We start from the raw sequence: 16424 nt of genomic DNA, 5'->3' as shown, positions 1-16424 counted from the left end.
ACATGGTGGCTCACAGCCATCTATAATGAGATCTGGTGTCCTCTTCTGGTTTGCAGACAGACATGGAGACAGGATTATTCATAATAAATAAATAAATCTTTTAAAAAAAAGAATCAGTGTGATTCGCTTTATCAGTTTCAGTACACTCCCATGGGAGATAATATAAGGCATTTTAGTAAATATGATTTTTTAAGACAGCATGGTTTGCTGGGCAATGATAGCCCACACCTGTAATCCCAGGACTTGAAGAAAAAGGCAGGTGAATTTCTGAGTTTGAAGCCAGCCTGGTCTACAGAGCAAGTTCTAGGACAGCCAAAGCTACACAGAGAAACACTGTCTCAATAAAACAAAAAAGCAAACAAAAATAGCATTGATTTTGAGCACAGTCCAGTCTCAGAGAGTATAAGTGTATTCCCCATGAGGGTATATACGACAATGGGTGAAGCAATCTGAGGAATGACAGTGTAATAGGGAAGAAAAACTCCGGGAATTCAAATGCTATTTTACTTCTGTGAACATGAAAATAAAGCTGCACTTGACAGGGTTGTTGTAAGGAACAACATGTAGAATGATATGTAAACCACTGAAGTGTTCTAATAGGAGAATTGACAAAGTGGCTTGTGAACACCTCAGAAGTAGACTAATTTATGCTAGTAGTCCCAGGACATAATTCCTGGCTCTTAGTTGTTTAGTAAATATCATTTAAATTGAGTAATTAACTTTAACTTTTTATTTACGCTATACTTATCTCTATGGATTAATGAGGTAAAGCTTACATAATGTACTAGGTATGAGGAAAATTAATACCACATAATATTATTGGGTGCAGAAAATATAAATAAGATGTAGGCCCAACTCATAGTAGTTTATATTATATGAAGCAGAGAGAGATTAACATATAGTAATAGCAACCCTAACTAAGACAGAAATTGGTACCAGGATCATGGGATATTGCTGTGACAGACATGACCATGTTGCTTTGCGGAGGGTTGTGAATTTTGAGTTAGAAAAGCCATTGAGTATTGAGAGCTCAGTGGACTGTTCTGTACAAGCTTTGAATATACAAGTGTTTAGACACCTAGTTCATAAAGTTTCAGAGGGAAGCAAAGACTCTCCTGGGCCATTGTGTGTAGAATCTGTGGTCTGGTCAGTTGAAAATGAAAAATCACTTTTAATTAACAAGAGTCCAAAACCGCTAATGTAAACCTTTACTTTTCTTGGACAATGGATGCTGGTCAGCTGGGACTGAAGTATCAACTGTGAAAAGACCAGCATTGCTGAGATGAAATCTGGAAAGTGTGTCCTGAGGCTTAGCACACCCATGCTGTGATCCAGAGACAGTCAAGGTTGTGCCGGCCGCTGAACTTGGTAGTGTGAGAGTCACCCAGGTGGTATTGGTTTGGAGGCATCAAGGGGTCATGGAGAGCATCTGAGAGTTAGCAATGTGTGGCAGGACTGGAGTTCCAGAAGAGAGGCCTGGGGAGGCTATTAGTTATAGTACAGCCCAGCTGCAGCAAGACACCCCAGCATTTTGAGATGCCAGTACTATGTAATGACCATTAAGAACAGCAGTCATGATGGAGTGGAACCAGCCAGGGTCTAGAAGAGAAGCTTTGTGTGCCATAGAAGGCAGAGCTAGAGAAGTGACCCAGGCCCTGTGGAGGAGCCTAGAAGATCATAAATAAATACTAGCTATTGGACATTGGGTTATTTACACACTTGAAGTATGGGTTTGCTTTGCTTTTATTGTGACTGTGCTCTGGTTTTTTCCTTTTGAAATAAAGTATTTAACTTATTTTTGATTTTTTTGGGAGCTCGTAGTTAAGACAATTTGGATTTTAAAAAAGCCTGAATTTTTAGAATTGTTTGAATTTGTAAGACTTGTGTGGCTTTTTAAGTTTGAAAATGTTTTATGTTGTGATGTTGATATTAATGTGTATTGTAGGGATAAACAAGAAAGGAAAGGTTGTGTGTTAACAGTGATGTGTTTGTGTGTCAAGTTGACAAAACTGTGCAGCCAGCTGTATGTCAACTTGACACAAGCTATAGTCATCTGGAGAAGAGGGAACCTCAACTGAGAAAATGCCTCTTAAGATCAGACTGTAGGCAAGCCTGTAGGGCATTTTATTAATTAGTGACTGATGGGGGAGGACCCAGCCCATTGTGGGTGGTGCCACCTCTGGGCTGGCAGTCCTGGGTTCTTTAAGGCAGATTGAGCAAGACGTGAGGAACAAACCAGTAAGAAGCACCTTCTCCGACCTCTCTGTGGCCTCTGACTGCATCAGCTTCTGCTTCCAGATTCCCGTCCTGACTTCCTTCAGCGGTGGGTTATGGTGTGGAAGGGTCAGCCATATAAACCCTTTCCTCCCCAGCTTGCTTTCCTTTTTGTTGTTTATTTTTGTTTTTGAGACAGGGCTTCTCTGTGCAACAGTCCTGACTGCCTGGAACTTACTTTGTAGACCAGGCTGGCCTTGAACTCTCTGAGATCTGTCTGCCTCTGCCTTCTAAGTGCCGGAGCTAAAGGTGTGCACTGCTACCACCACCAGGCCCCAGCTTGCTTTTGTCTATGATGTTTCATCACAGCAATAGCAACACTGACTAAGACGCTGGGGGAAGACAAATTTCAGGTGAAGAAGGCAGCATGAGCAGTGGTGGGAATCCCTGTGATGAAAGAAAAATGCAAAGTCCTGAGTGGTCTATGGCCAGATCCTTGATGGGATATAAGCGACAGAAAGGGGGGTGGGTGTCTCTGGGTTTGGCTGGAACCCACACCCAGATTTTTAGGTGACTTGACTAAATGTTTTTTGTTTCAGATTTCTTAAAGGTATAACTTTTAAATTCAGGCTCCTATAAAGACTATTACCAGTCTACTTTATAAAACAGTACTCTGTTATTATGATTGCTTTGTCAAAAGATGATGGGTCCTAGTAGGTTTAATCATTGATACTATGTAATGCCATAAGCAATGGTGGCTTAGCGTAGAAATGATAAGGTGCTATCCCATTCTCTGTTTTCTTCTCACCTTAAGCATATAAATACCTTCTTTCTCCTTGACTGTAGCATCCTCTGCCCTCATCCATCTCAAGCATTTCCCCCTAGGAGCTTAGGTAGAAATCAAGTCCCACATGTCATTTAGAAGAACCAGGAAAGAAGGCCTCCCGTACCCTCCAGCTCTCTCTTCTTGCCCAATTTCTGGTATTCTTATTTCAGAAACCAATGAGTGTTTCTTTAGGCTTAATTGTCTTTCAAAATTCAAGTAGTCCTAGGAGGGAGTGTTATGTTGAGTTCCATGGCTGTAATACAATGTACAGTCTTGCCTTTAATTGCATCAAGGGAGGGGGAGAAGTGGGAAGTCCGAAGAAGGAGATAAAGAGGAAACAATTACAAAAGAGACAAGTTGCAAAGTTTAAAACCAAGAGAAAATTGGTCTTAAATATTTAGATGTCCTAAATAACACTAATAAGTCTGATGTGAAAATGTGAGTGCTATTAGAACACACATTTTTCATCCTGAGATTAAAGCTTAAAATGGAGCCAGGTAGTGGTAGTGGCGGCGGCGGCGGAGCATGCCTTTAATCCCAGCACTCTTTGTGAGTTTGAGACCAGCCTGGTCTACAAGAGCTAGTTCCAGGACCACCTCCAAAGCCACAGAGAAACCCTGTCTCAAAAAAACCAAAACAAACAAACAACAACCAAAACTTAAAATGATCTATTAAGGAAAGCTGACCTGTTCAAATATTGAGTAAGGCTGTTAGTGCTATCTGGCTATGAGAACCTATCTATGCAAGCCCTTTTTTCAAGTTCCCTTCACTTATCTCTGAGGATTAATGGGCTAAAGTTCACATAATGTACTCAGCTGTGCTTCTGAAAGGTATAAAAATGAATGCCAAATACTACTTGGATTTCACTTAGGAAAATTTTCCACTGTTTGGTAGTAGAACCCTGTTTGTGTTGACCTGAATCCTCTTATATTAAGGAGGGTTCAAGTTAATGTCAACTGTGGATTTTAAAGAAAGTGTTTACTTTTACTTGGGCCAAAAAGGTCCAAAGTAGAAATCTAATACCTCAGAAGTTCAGGGCAGCAGTAGCAATGAACAGAAGCAAGTTAAGTAAAAGTATATTTACTTAACTTTAAAAGTGACAATGAATAGACCTTAAGAGTCAATCCTGTGTACAATGAGGAAGTTAGGTGTAGGCTGGAGGGAGTCTACCAATAATCCACAAATTATTTCAGTTAAAGGCATACACAGCATACAAATTATCATACTGGGACCTTGAAAAAATTTGAACACAAGTGTCAAAAAAGATACTGTTCTTATCTTCAAGAGGTTCATAAATGTAATTGGAACACTAACCATATATATTTTTCTTAAAGTGGGACAAAAATATAAGCATCTTGAACTTGCTCTGAAGAGTCTGTTCTTTCTTTCTTTTTGAGTCTGTCTTTTCAAGTTCACTGTGTAAGTCAGGAGTCTACCAGAAAACAGCTCTTATGAGACTACACACACACACACACACACACACACACACACACACATTATATATCTTAATATTTCAACATAATTTGTACAAGAGCTTTGCCTCCCAAAAATTAGAAATTAATTAACAAATTCTTTCTAATGGAATATGACCATGATAATGAGGAAGGGCTAGTTGTCAGTAAAACTAGTAGCTGAAAGATGCATGAGAAGGCCTCCTTCAGAAACCATTAGACATCAGTAACCAGTGGAGCAGAGAATAAGCAGGAGCTATGAGAAGTCAAGCTGGAAGGGTTTATAGAAGATAAGATAGTTGCTTAGTGATGATAGAAGCCTGATGAAATTTAAGTAATTTTCAGATGGAGCACTAAAGTAAGAAGGACATGAATGAGGAAAAACAGACCCATAGCCTGCCACTGGGGGACCCAAAATAACACAAGTGACCTCATATACTCTGAAAGAGAGCTAGGGAATGAAAAGTTCACTTGGGTGCTGTGGTGGTTAATTTTCCTTTTCAGTTTGATTAGATTGGCACAGTTTTAGGTGTCTTTGTATGTGTGTGCTTCAGGGAAGACCCACTCTGAAATGTAGGTGGCTCCACCCCATTGGCTGGGTTCCAAGAGTGAACAAAGTGGGGAAAAGGAGAAAGCCAGGTGAGTATCAGCATTTGTCTCTCTCTGCTTGCTGGTCCCTTTAGATAGGACCAAGCAGGCTCACACTCCTATTGCTTCAGTTTCAAGCAATTCCAGACATGCCTTCCCAGCCATGATGGACTACACCATGTGTCAAAATAAATTTATCTACTCTAGAAAGGGTCTCATATATCCTAGACTAGCCACTAGCTCAGTAAACCTCTAATCCTTTTGCTTCAGTATGGATTGAACCCTGGGCTTCATGCATGCTAGGAAAACATTCTAGTAACTGAGCTATATCTCCAACCCCAGTATTTTCTTTCTTAAGTTGTTTCTTGATAAGTGTTTGGTCATAGCCACGAGAAAAACAACTAATCTGGTTATCAGTGTAGCTCTAGCAACTTATTTGTTTTCTGAGACCTCAGGAGCAGGTTTGACTGTCTTCCTTCAATGGAGTCATCTACATACAGAGAGGTTCCTGATCATCCGAGGCTCAAAATCGCATCTTCTCTGAAGTGTTTCTTTGTCCACTCCCTCTCCACTCACACCTCTACCTGTTTTCTATGTCTTCTGCAGTGCCTTGCACAGCCTGTGTCAGACACTATCTTATTATAGGCTTATTTCTTGGTTCCTGCTTCTGCCCTTCATATGTCCATGACTCTGTATACCGTGAATCATATATGGTCAGGAAGTATATTTTTATTTTCTGTATCTGCATCATAAAAGTAGTCAATACTAGAGTGGCCAAACAGTCCATGTTCGTTGAATTGAGTTACTGAATTAGTAAAAGGCTAGGTTAAGAAACAAAAACTTGAATAAAGAAAAGGGAATGGGCTAGCAAGAATGCTTGATAACATATCTGTATAATAGTGGGAAGTTGAGGACTTAATTTGTACTTACAATTGATTCTCTGTGCCGCTGTACAGAGCAGCTTATTTTATCAGTTCAGGCTGACATCTGGTGCTGAGACTAGACCCTCAGAGCCAAAGGCATGCAGGCCAGCCTATTGTTCTCAAAGAAAAATCAGCTATGTCCAGTTTCCCATGTGGATACAGATCCACACTCTTGGATGGGCCAGGCTTGAAGCTCACTCTCAAGGGGGTTGCGTGGGTGTGAGAGATTAACATTCCACCTGACCTCAGCCCTACTCTTTACCTCTTTGGGCTTGTTTTCCAGCTGGTAGAAGTGGCAATTATAAGAAGTCTCTCACACAATTATATTATGGATCCAATGAAAACCATGCATGAAATTACTATCTCAAGCTTTATGTATAGTAAGAACCAGATACTTGTGATTTTTCCTTCTTTTCTACTTCTGGGAGAGAGAGAAGGGGAGTGAAGAGTAGGGTAGTGGTAGAAGACAAGACAAAGATATTGAAAAGCAAAGTGGGCCCAAGTGTGGTAGCATATACTTTTCTCCTTGAACTCAGGAGAAGCTAAAGCAGGATGATGAATTTTGTGGCCAACATGAGCTACATAGTGAGCTCACACCTAGCCTGAGCTTCAGAATATGAGCCTATATAAAGAAACTGAAAAGAAAAACAAAAATTAGCCAAGAAACAAAAGTGACGACACCCTGGTTATTGTGTCACTGCCTAAAACCTGATGAAGTACAGATACTTATCAGAAGCCACACTGTTCCTAAGTAGTTGCCACTAGAGAGTCCTTGATCAGAGCCTGGAAGGACCTTCAAACTCTGCCAACAGATAGCAAGGTAGACCAACACTAGATGGCAAGGGGCAGACTAGCCTATACCAAGGAAAGACGTAGCGATTCAAGAGTTGCCATGTATTATTGTTTGACATGTGCCCCTACAGCTCATGCTTTTACCATTCATTTATTTACTAATATAGGAGGGGGATTGTGTGTGCCACATCACCTGTGTGGAGGTCAAGGGCAATTTTGTGTAGTGCACTCTCTTCTACCATTTCATGGATTCTGAGGATTAAACTTAGGTTATTAGGCTTTTGTGGCAAATATTTTACTTACTAAACCATTTTGCCTGCTCCAGGCTTATGTTTGAATGTGGTGTTATTTTGTTTATGATCTAACAAATAAAGCTTGCCTGAAGATGAGAGTGCAAAGCTAACCACACTAGTTAGCCATAGGGGCCAGGCAGTGTTGGTAGATACCTTTAATCCCGGCACTTGGGTGACAGAGGCAGACGGATCTCTGTTTAAGACTACCCTGGGCTATATGAAATTGATCCAGTCTAAAAGAGAAACAGATCATACAAAGGTGATCCCAGCACTTGGAGTGACACACCTTTAATCCCAGCACTAGGGAGGTGGAAACAGGAGTGATATGGGCTGGGTGGAGAGAGGAATATAAGGTAGGAGGAGATGGGAGCTCAGTGTAGTCTGAGGAGCTGCAGTCTGAAGCAGCAATCTGAAGCAGGCAGTCTGAGGAGCAGTGCAGTCTAAGGATGCAGTCAGTCTTGGGACAGGATCACCCCTTTGGTCTGAGCATTGGTAGAGGTAAGAACTCTCCAGTGGCTAGCTACTTTGTTTCTCTGATCTTTCAGCTTTCATCCCCTGATAGCTAATGAGTTCTTATTATTAATACCAATTAGAATTCGTGCTACATTTTGAATGCTTGTTTCTCAGCTGGTGGCACCATTTAGGAGACAGGCCTCTAGCTAATCTTTTCTCTGTCCTGCCTGCCAGCTCCCAAATAACAACATGGAGACTTCGTATTAATTATGAAAGGTCAGCTGATATCTTAGAAACCCATTTCTCTTAATTCATGTGCTGCCACGTGACTTTAGTATCCCATCTCCATAGTGCCCATACTGCTAGTTCTGCATCTCATGGCATCTCCATCTTTATTTTTCCCCAGTGTCCTCTGTGCCTGGATATTCTGCCTAGCTATTGGCTACTCAGCTTTTATTAATCCAATCATAGTGATATACCTTTACACAGTGTAATCAAGTATCTCGAAACATAGGCCTATCTGGTGGAAGTAGGCCATTAGGATGGGACTCTGAAGGGTATTATACAGTCCTGCTTCTGGCCTCAGACTGCTTTCTGGTTCACTGCTACATGGACGCTTTCCACATGCTCCATGGTTAAAGACATTCTGCCACATCTTCCCTGCTGTGGTAGACTGAAACACTTTAAACCTGTGAACCAAGGTAAAATTTTCTTCCCGTGAGTGTTTCTCCCCACCTCATTTGCCCTTTTACCAAGGATTGAATGTAGGACCTCATGCATGCTGGTCATGTGTTCTACCATTGAACTACAATCCCTGGCAGTTCTTAAGTTGTTTCTATCAGATATTTAGGTCACAGTAGTGCCCAATTCTGAGTATATAGAGGTGTGCAACAGAGTTCCTCCAAATAACAACCCCGGTACCAAACAGTGCAGAAGAGAAGTTAGGTTCCTAAAGAAGACTGAGACCAACCATTCATGTTAAGGTCTTTAAAAGTCTACAAAATATAGGGTGTAAGGGCCTGTTCTTTTTTGCTTCTTTAGGAAGGGTTTGCCTCATCAGGGTTACAGTCTGTTAAAGTTATCTCCCAGTGGACTCTGAACAGGCTTCTCAGCAGGCTGAGATTGAGGGATGGGAGTGGAATTCTAAAACAGGATAACTTGTTAGCTCAATTTTTCTGTCTGAAAATGTTACATATGTCAGTGATTGTTACTCAGTATTAGAGAAAAATAGATAGAAATCATAGTTATGCAGCTAGTGTCTCCTGCCCCTGTTAGGATACTTTAAAAAAGGACAACTAAAGACACTATCCAATTTGTTTGAAAGACAAATGACTCAAAACTCCTCCCTGATGATGATGAAAGTCATCTTGTTTTCAGTCTCCATAGAAACATCATGGGGGTGGGCTTCTTCCTGTGTAAGAGATACACAGTTTCTTAAAAATATATTTGGAAATGAAAATGGCAGGATCATAGGGTGCTACTTGTAAATGATGCTCCATAGTTTCCAAAAGAGTTTAATTGAAGATCCTGTATAGAGAGTGTTATGATAAAGCTTGAAGGGGACCTTTGTGGATTCCATGGCAGGTGACGGTAACTGAGGGAAGGGACAAACACACCAGGCAGACCGAGCTTAAGTGAGCAGTTTTAGAAAGGGGAAGGAGGAGGAAAGAAAGAGAAAAGAGGTAAAGAGACACAGAGACACAGAAGAGAAGAGGGAGACAGGAGAAGTACTGTCTGCCCCAGAAGAACTGTGGGAAGAGAGCTGGAAAAGAGAGTGTTTAAGTGGGCGGGCAGAGGGTCCTGTCTTTTAAAGGGGTCCTTTGCACCTGTGTCCAGACTACACAATCATGGAACCCTGGGCTGACCAGGATACTACCTGAGTACATTCTGCCAGGTGACAGGGGCAGGCCAGCATAATGCCTTCCATTCCTACTTTTATTATTAAAAAGGTGAAGAGTTATATGTGGCAGGTTAGGAAATAAGGGCATTGAGTTCTCAAGACTACTTCCTGCTGACCTGGGGGGTGTCGACCATCTTTGGGGGACCTGAGGAAGCTGGGGTGCTGCTACATTCTGGGGTATCTGGTCGTTTCATCACAGTCCAGGCTGTATGGAACTCTCTGGTGCCTCTTAGACCTGGCAGGCTGTTGGCAGAGCAGAGGACAAAGTTAAGGTTAGGAAAAAATTTTTCTTAGGTCCTGGTACTTGAGGGGAGGAGGATCATAAGATGAGGGAGGGGCTCCCAGGGGGTCCCAAGTGTTCATTTAAGTGGCTATTTAGCTGTGTGATGTTTTTATCTGTGAATTCATAACATTAAAGTGATTTAAAATAAACTTACAAAGAAATATCATGTGGTTACTCCCAGAAGAAAAGAAATAAGGTAACAGTATTAGACTAAACAGACGAGGTGAAATTTGACATTCTTATTGATAAAAATAAATTCCATGAGAAGTTTTACTAACAGTGAACCTGTGTAAATCACACACTAAATCATCGAAATCATGTTTATCACAGAATGTATACAATAAAATTTTGCAGAAATGTAAGAACAGAAAATGTCATAACTGTTGGAACCTCAGAAACTGACAGCTCAGTTAGGAGAACTGTTGGAGTAGACGGGGTTTGAACAATACAACAAAAAGCTTGCTTGAGTAAAGGACTTTGTCCGCAATAAACAGTGAATGTCCAGTCTCTTCAAACACATATGAAACATTAACCAGCTTGCTAAAACATAAGGAATATGTTTAATAAAGTCCCAGATGAGAAATCATTTAGACCTAGAAGTGGCGGTGTAACCCTTTAATCACAGTACTCGAGAAATCAGGGGCCAGAGGATCTCTGTGAGTTTGAGGCCATCCTGGTGTATATAATGAGTTCCAGGACAGCCAAGTCTTGAAAAACCAAAACCAAAAGAAAAAAAATTTAGGTTCTAGTCTTTGATTACACTGCAATAAAATTTGGAACTAATGATAATAAAGAAAAATAGGAGATAGGCCATGATGCTCATGCCTTCAGTCTCTGCACCTGGGAGATGAGTCAGGAAGATAACCTAGATTCTGAGCCAAACCCGGGCAATATAGTGAGTTTCTTGTCATCCTAGGCTACAGAGTGAGACCCTGTCTCTTAAAAACACTGGAGTGACTTGAATGAGAATGTCCCACAAAGGCTCTGGTGTTTGTACTTAGTCCCCAACTGGTTTAGGGCTTAGACGTGTGGTCTTGCTGGAGGAAGTGTGTCACTGGGGACAGACACTGAGGTTTCAGAGCTCTGTGCCATTCTGAGCTGTCACTCTCTGCTTCATGCTGGTGGTTCGGGATGTGAGCCTCCAGCTTCCTGCTCCAGCTGCCATGCCATACCTGTTGCTTCTCTCCATGCTTCCCTGTCATGGAAGACTGTTAATCTGAATTCACAAGACAAAATATACTCCTGCTACAAGTTGCCTTGGCCATGGTGTTTTATTACTGTAATAGAAAAGTAACTAATGAATAAATAAAATAGCTAAAGCCTTAGAGCCAGACATGATACCTCAAATCCAGCTCTAAAGCATCTGAGGCATGAAGATTTCGATGCTTTTGAGACCACCTGGGTTACAGAGTGAGACCTTATCTCCTAACTTCCCCTACCCAAACCAAGGATAAAAGGGAAATGTGCAAAATAAAGTTAACTACGAGGAAAAAATCACACATAAAACCACAGCATATACTTACTTGTGCAATTAGCATGTTGCTAAGAGATCTGTGTGAACTGTCATTTTATTTTCATCATAATTTTCTTCTCCTAGGTGAGGAACTGAAATACAGAGCTCTGGATTAAATAACCTATCCAGAGGCACACAGTTCATAAATAAAAGGGTTCATATTTAAACCTAAACAGAGGACCAGCAAGATGGCTCAATGGATAAAGGCACTCGTTGCCAAACTACATGACATGAGTTGGATCCTCAGACTCAAATGGAATGGAAAAAAAGAATCTACTTCCTCAGGTTACCCTTTAACTTACACTCATGTACCATGGTACACATGTATTGTACAAATGTATATTCAGAAGAGGTATATATCCAGGTGTGGATATATTATAAAATAAGTATGACTAGAAATAAATTATATATATAGCTCAAGAATCTAATAAAAGATGAAGTTAAAATATAACTGAGAGAAAAGATGTGATTAAAACATCCTGAAAAGAATGAATTGAGGGAGATAAAGTAGGTTTTTATAAAACTAAAAGTTGATTCTTTGAAGAGAGACAAAAAAAAATGCCAGAAAATGTGGACTTTGAGCAAGGGAGAGGAAGATAGTAAAAGCCAGAGAAGGAAATCAGCCTTAATTATAGATTCTAGAATGTCCAAAATGGATATTAAATTTAAGCTCATAATTTTTTGTTTGTTTTTGAGATAGGGTGACTGGCTGTCTTGGAACTCACAGAGATCTGCCTCCCTCTACTTCTGCCTCCAGAGTGCTTGGATTAAAAGCTCACAACTTTTAAAGTCCAGATTAAAATTCATAATTTCTATAAAACATAAATTGTTCAAGTTAATACAAATAGAACAAAGGGGCTGAAGAGATGGCTCAGCTGTTAAGAACATAGGCTGCTCTTCTAGCAGATGCTAATTCAGTTTCCCGCACCTCCATGGCAGTTCATAACCCTCTGTAATTCCAGGCCAGGAAATCCAGCACCCTCTTTTGGCACCAGACATGAATGTGATTCGCAGACATACATGCAGGAAAAATAACCATACACATATACACCCATGTATAGTTATAGCATATACAATACTGTATTTTACATCTGTAATATATTTATTATGCATAGTAAAATAACTATAAAAATTGAACCAAGAGTAACGCACATCTTAAAAAAGAAAAGAAAATCTTGGCTACTGCAACCTGCTGTAAGGAAGCCTTGGGTGATTTGAGATTAAGTAGTGTACTGCTTATATTTCTGGGCAAGTTTGAGGTTAAGGCATCAGCATATCCAGTGCCTACTGAAGGCTTTTCTCCTTCACATATGGCACTTTCCAGCCATGTCCTCATGCAGTGATATGAACAAGGCAGTCCTATCCTGTAGGCAGTTAATTGGGGATACAGGCCCAAGGAAAACAGATGATCACATGTCCTAGTAAAACTCGTAGTCAACTCTGAGAACAATGAAGTGTAAACTCTGCAAAATTTGTGAGCCCCAACTCATCAAAATGATTACTAACCACCAGCCTTTGTTATTTTCACTTCTGGTTCTTCTCCCCTTCTCCCCCTCCCAACCCCTTAGAGTTTTTGGAGCATCTTTTTCCTACAGAGACTATTCTTCCATCCTGACCCACCAAACAATCAGAATCCCCTGTATACATTCAAACTAACCAACCATATTCATTGTAGCTCCATACCTAATTTACTTATGGGCAGGACCAAATTGGCCTGCTTTCCTAGGATATTAAAACTGCATCCAAGCTTCTGCTTGCCAGCACATCTTTCCTGGCCTTCATCGGATGTTGTTTACCTCTCGGTAAACATTGCTTCTTTGCCCTTCTGCTGTTCTCCTTCTAACCATGAGATAATGAACTGACTCAGGAATCTGGCAGAGTGGAGCAGGAGGAGTGACCTTGCTCCCATGGGAGTCTTTTAGAAGGGTGCTAGTAAAAGTAATACTGGAAATGCAGTCCTTGGGTTGGCTACCACTTCATGTCCATCTTGATCATTTAGGTCATTCTTTTGAATGAGGACTGATACTGTCATTTACTTAATGTCCTAGCTGGACATTGGTCGAGTCCAGCCTGGTTTACAGAGAGAGTTCCAGGACACCTCCAAAACAATACAGAAAAACCCTGTCTTGAAAAACCAAAAAAAAAGCCTTCCTGCTGACTAGTCATGAGAATCCATGTACTTTTTGCTTATTTTGGCTTTGGCTTTGTAAAACATCTTTTCCTTTTTGGCTAATTGTTATTTTGTTTGCCTTTTATTGATTTGTAGACACTTTTTAGATGTGAGCTTATTGGATATATTTGCAACATACAAGATGTTGTATATACTTGGGCAACACATTTGCTAGACTGTGTTCTTATCTTGATGCCTTTTAAAAGATTTATTTTTATTATTTTTAATTATGTATATGTGTATGCATACGAGTATGTGTATTCAAGTGCAGGTACCCACAGAGACAAGGAGTGTGGGATCCTCTGAAGCTGGATTTACAAATGGTTGACAGCTGTCTGATACTGGAAACCAAACTCCTTAATGCTAACTTTTGACAAACTATAAATTTCAGTTTATCAGTCTTTTATGACTCATGCTTTTGGTGGGATCTCATTTAAGGACTTGATGCCTGCTTGTTCTGTAGATGGGTCAGAAGTGTAGGATCCATGCTGCTCACTGTCTATTTTGTAAATAAGTTGGCATCAGAGCTCAGCAATTTCCATTCATTTATGAGTTGTGTGTGGCTGCTTTATGTGCTAGTAGTCCAAACCCATATGGGTGAACTTGGTTTGAATGTGGCCCTTTACAGAAAAGTTTTCCCAACTCTTATATAATATTACTCCCCCCCATGTTTAGGCATGACATATAACTAGAAGTAATTTTTGTACTTTTATGAAATAGGGCCTGTAATTTGAATGTCTTTCAGAGTTGGCACAATGAAAGTTTAATCCCCAAAGAATAGTGTTGAGACATGGTTATTGACAGGTTCTTAGGTCAGGAAGACCCTCCCCTCATTAATATATTAACATCATTATTGTGATATCATTGTTTGCTGAAAAAAACACCGTATCACTACAAATTGCCATGGCACTTTTGTTGCGTAACAGGTACTGTATATGTGTTGGCCTATTTGGGACTGTTTTCTGCTGTACTAGGCTATTTATGATTGCAGTAATACTCACCATGAGAAATATTATGACCTTGTGGTAAGTCTTGATGTCTGATACAGTAAATCTTCCTACCATTTCTTGATGATGACAGATTATTTTCATTTCCATATAAACTTTAGAATTTCCTAATAAATTAAAAAAATCTGTTGATATCTCAGTTGGGATTGCATTGAATCAAGAAACTATTTCAGGAGGGCTTGAGAGATGGCTCATTGTCTGAAAGAGCTTATAACACACTCTTTTAACCTGTATGGGTCTTTGCAAATATCCCAATATCCCGAACACACACACACACACACAAGTCTAGAGAAAGAAAAAATTACTTCTGGCAGAATTGACACTTTTGCAATATCAAGTGTCCAACTCCACGAATATAGTCTACCTATCTACTTAATCTTCTTTAAATACTCTGGAACATTTTGTAGTTCTCAGCTTATTGATCTTCCATGGCCTTTATCAGATTTTTTTTTTTTTTGGTTTTTCAGGACAGGATTTCTCTGTGTAGATTTGAAACCTATCCTGACACTTGCTCTGTAGACTAGGCTGGCCTTGAACTCACAGATATTTGCCTACTTCTGCTTCCCAGGTGCTAGGATTAAAGGCATATGCCACTACCACCTGGCTTTATCAAATTTATTTATTGGTTTATGAAAATATATTAAATTGAGATACTATTCACATAATGTAAACTTTGCTATTGTAACCATGTAGATTATTATGTTTATCATGTTTTGATGTACATGCTACAACCTGTATTATTATTTCATTTCTTTTTATGACTGAATAATTAAATAGTCTATTGCATGGATATACTATATTTTACTTTGAAATTTGTCAGGCGATAAGCATTTGGCTTGTTTTCACTTTCTAATTATTATAAATAGTGCCACTAACATGTTCATGTACAACTTTTTTTCAACTTCTGGTATATATTTTTTGTAATGTTTTTATTTAAATTAGAAACATGCATGCTTCACATGTCAATCCCAGCTCCCTCTCCCATCCCTCCTCTCTTGTCCCTCCACCAGCCCCTGAGCCCCCCACCCAATCCCCACATCATTCTCCAGGGAGGGTGAGGCCCTCCTTGGGGGGGAATCTCTAAAGTCTGTCATTTCATCCAGGGAAGGACCTAGGCCCTTCCCCATGTGTCCAGGCTGAAAGAGCATCCCTCTATTTGGAATGGGCTTCCAAAGATCATTCATAAGCCATGGTAAACACTGATCTACTACCCAAGGCCCCAGTGATTTCTGTGGCCTCCTCACTGAGACTATATTCATGGAGTCTGGATCAGTCCCTTGTTGGCCTCTCAGGCATCAGTCTGGGATTCAAGAGCTCCCCCTTATCCGGTCAGCTGTCTTTGTGGGTTTCACCGTCATGGTCTTGACCCCTTTGCTCATCACTCCTCCATCTCTGTCACTAGGTTCCAGGAGTTCAGTTCAGTTTTTAGCTGTGGGTATCTGTCTCTGCTTCCATCAGTCACTGGATCAAGGTTCTAGGATGGCATATAAGGTAGTCATCAATCTTACCATCAAGGAGGGGCATTTAATGTAGTCTCTCCACTATTGCTTAGTTTGCCAGCTGGAGTTATCCTTGTAGATCTCTGGAAGTCTCATTAGTGTCAGCTCTCTCCTCAGGCCTATAATGACTCAATCTATTATGGTATCTCTCATCCTGGTATCCTCTATTCTTACCTGGACTCAACCTTCCTGCTCCCCCATGTCTTCTTCTCCCCTCCTCTTCTCCCCCTCTCTTTTTCCTGGCTCCCTCTCCCCTCTTGAGATGTTCCCAATTTTCTCAGGAGATCTTGCCTCATTCCACTTCTCTAGGGTATCATGCATCTCTCTTGAGAACCTCCCTATTTCCCAGACTCACTGGCATTGGGATTGTAGGCTGAGACTCCCCTGATCCATATCTAAAATCCATATATGAGTGAGTACATACCATGTTTGTCTTTTTGTGTCTGGGTTACCTCACTCAGTATGGTTTCCTCTAGTGCCATCCATTTGCCTGCAAATGGCAAGATTCCATT

General features: G+C 40.5%; 1 protein-coding gene across 3 annotated transcripts in view; it reads left to right on the top strand.

The window, feature by feature from the left end:
* Positions 1-16424, top strand: part of Tex9 (testis expressed 9) — a 75493-nt gene that overhangs the window by 2793 nt on the left and 56276 nt on the right. The window contains exon 1 of one of the 3 annotated variants that reach the window (XM_040739908.1): positions 2302-2323. The exons of the other annotated variants lie outside the window; for them this stretch is intronic. The gene's annotated coding sequence lies outside the window, so the exon portion shown is untranslated. Of the gene's footprint in view, positions 1-2301; positions 2324-16424 lie in introns of those variants that run through there. 3 annotated transcript variants of the gene reach the window in all.

This window comes from Mesocricetus auratus, unplaced genomic scaffold (genome assembly GCF_017639785.1).
Source record: "Mesocricetus auratus isolate SY011 unplaced genomic scaffold, BCM_Maur_2.0 Super-Scaffold_100691, whole genome shotgun sequence".
Classification (NCBI taxonomy): Eukaryota; Metazoa; Chordata; class Mammalia; order Rodentia; family Cricetidae; genus Mesocricetus; species Mesocricetus auratus.
The sequence above is the reverse complement of the archived record's forward strand: the minus strand, read 5'-3'. Positions and strand labels throughout refer to the sequence as shown.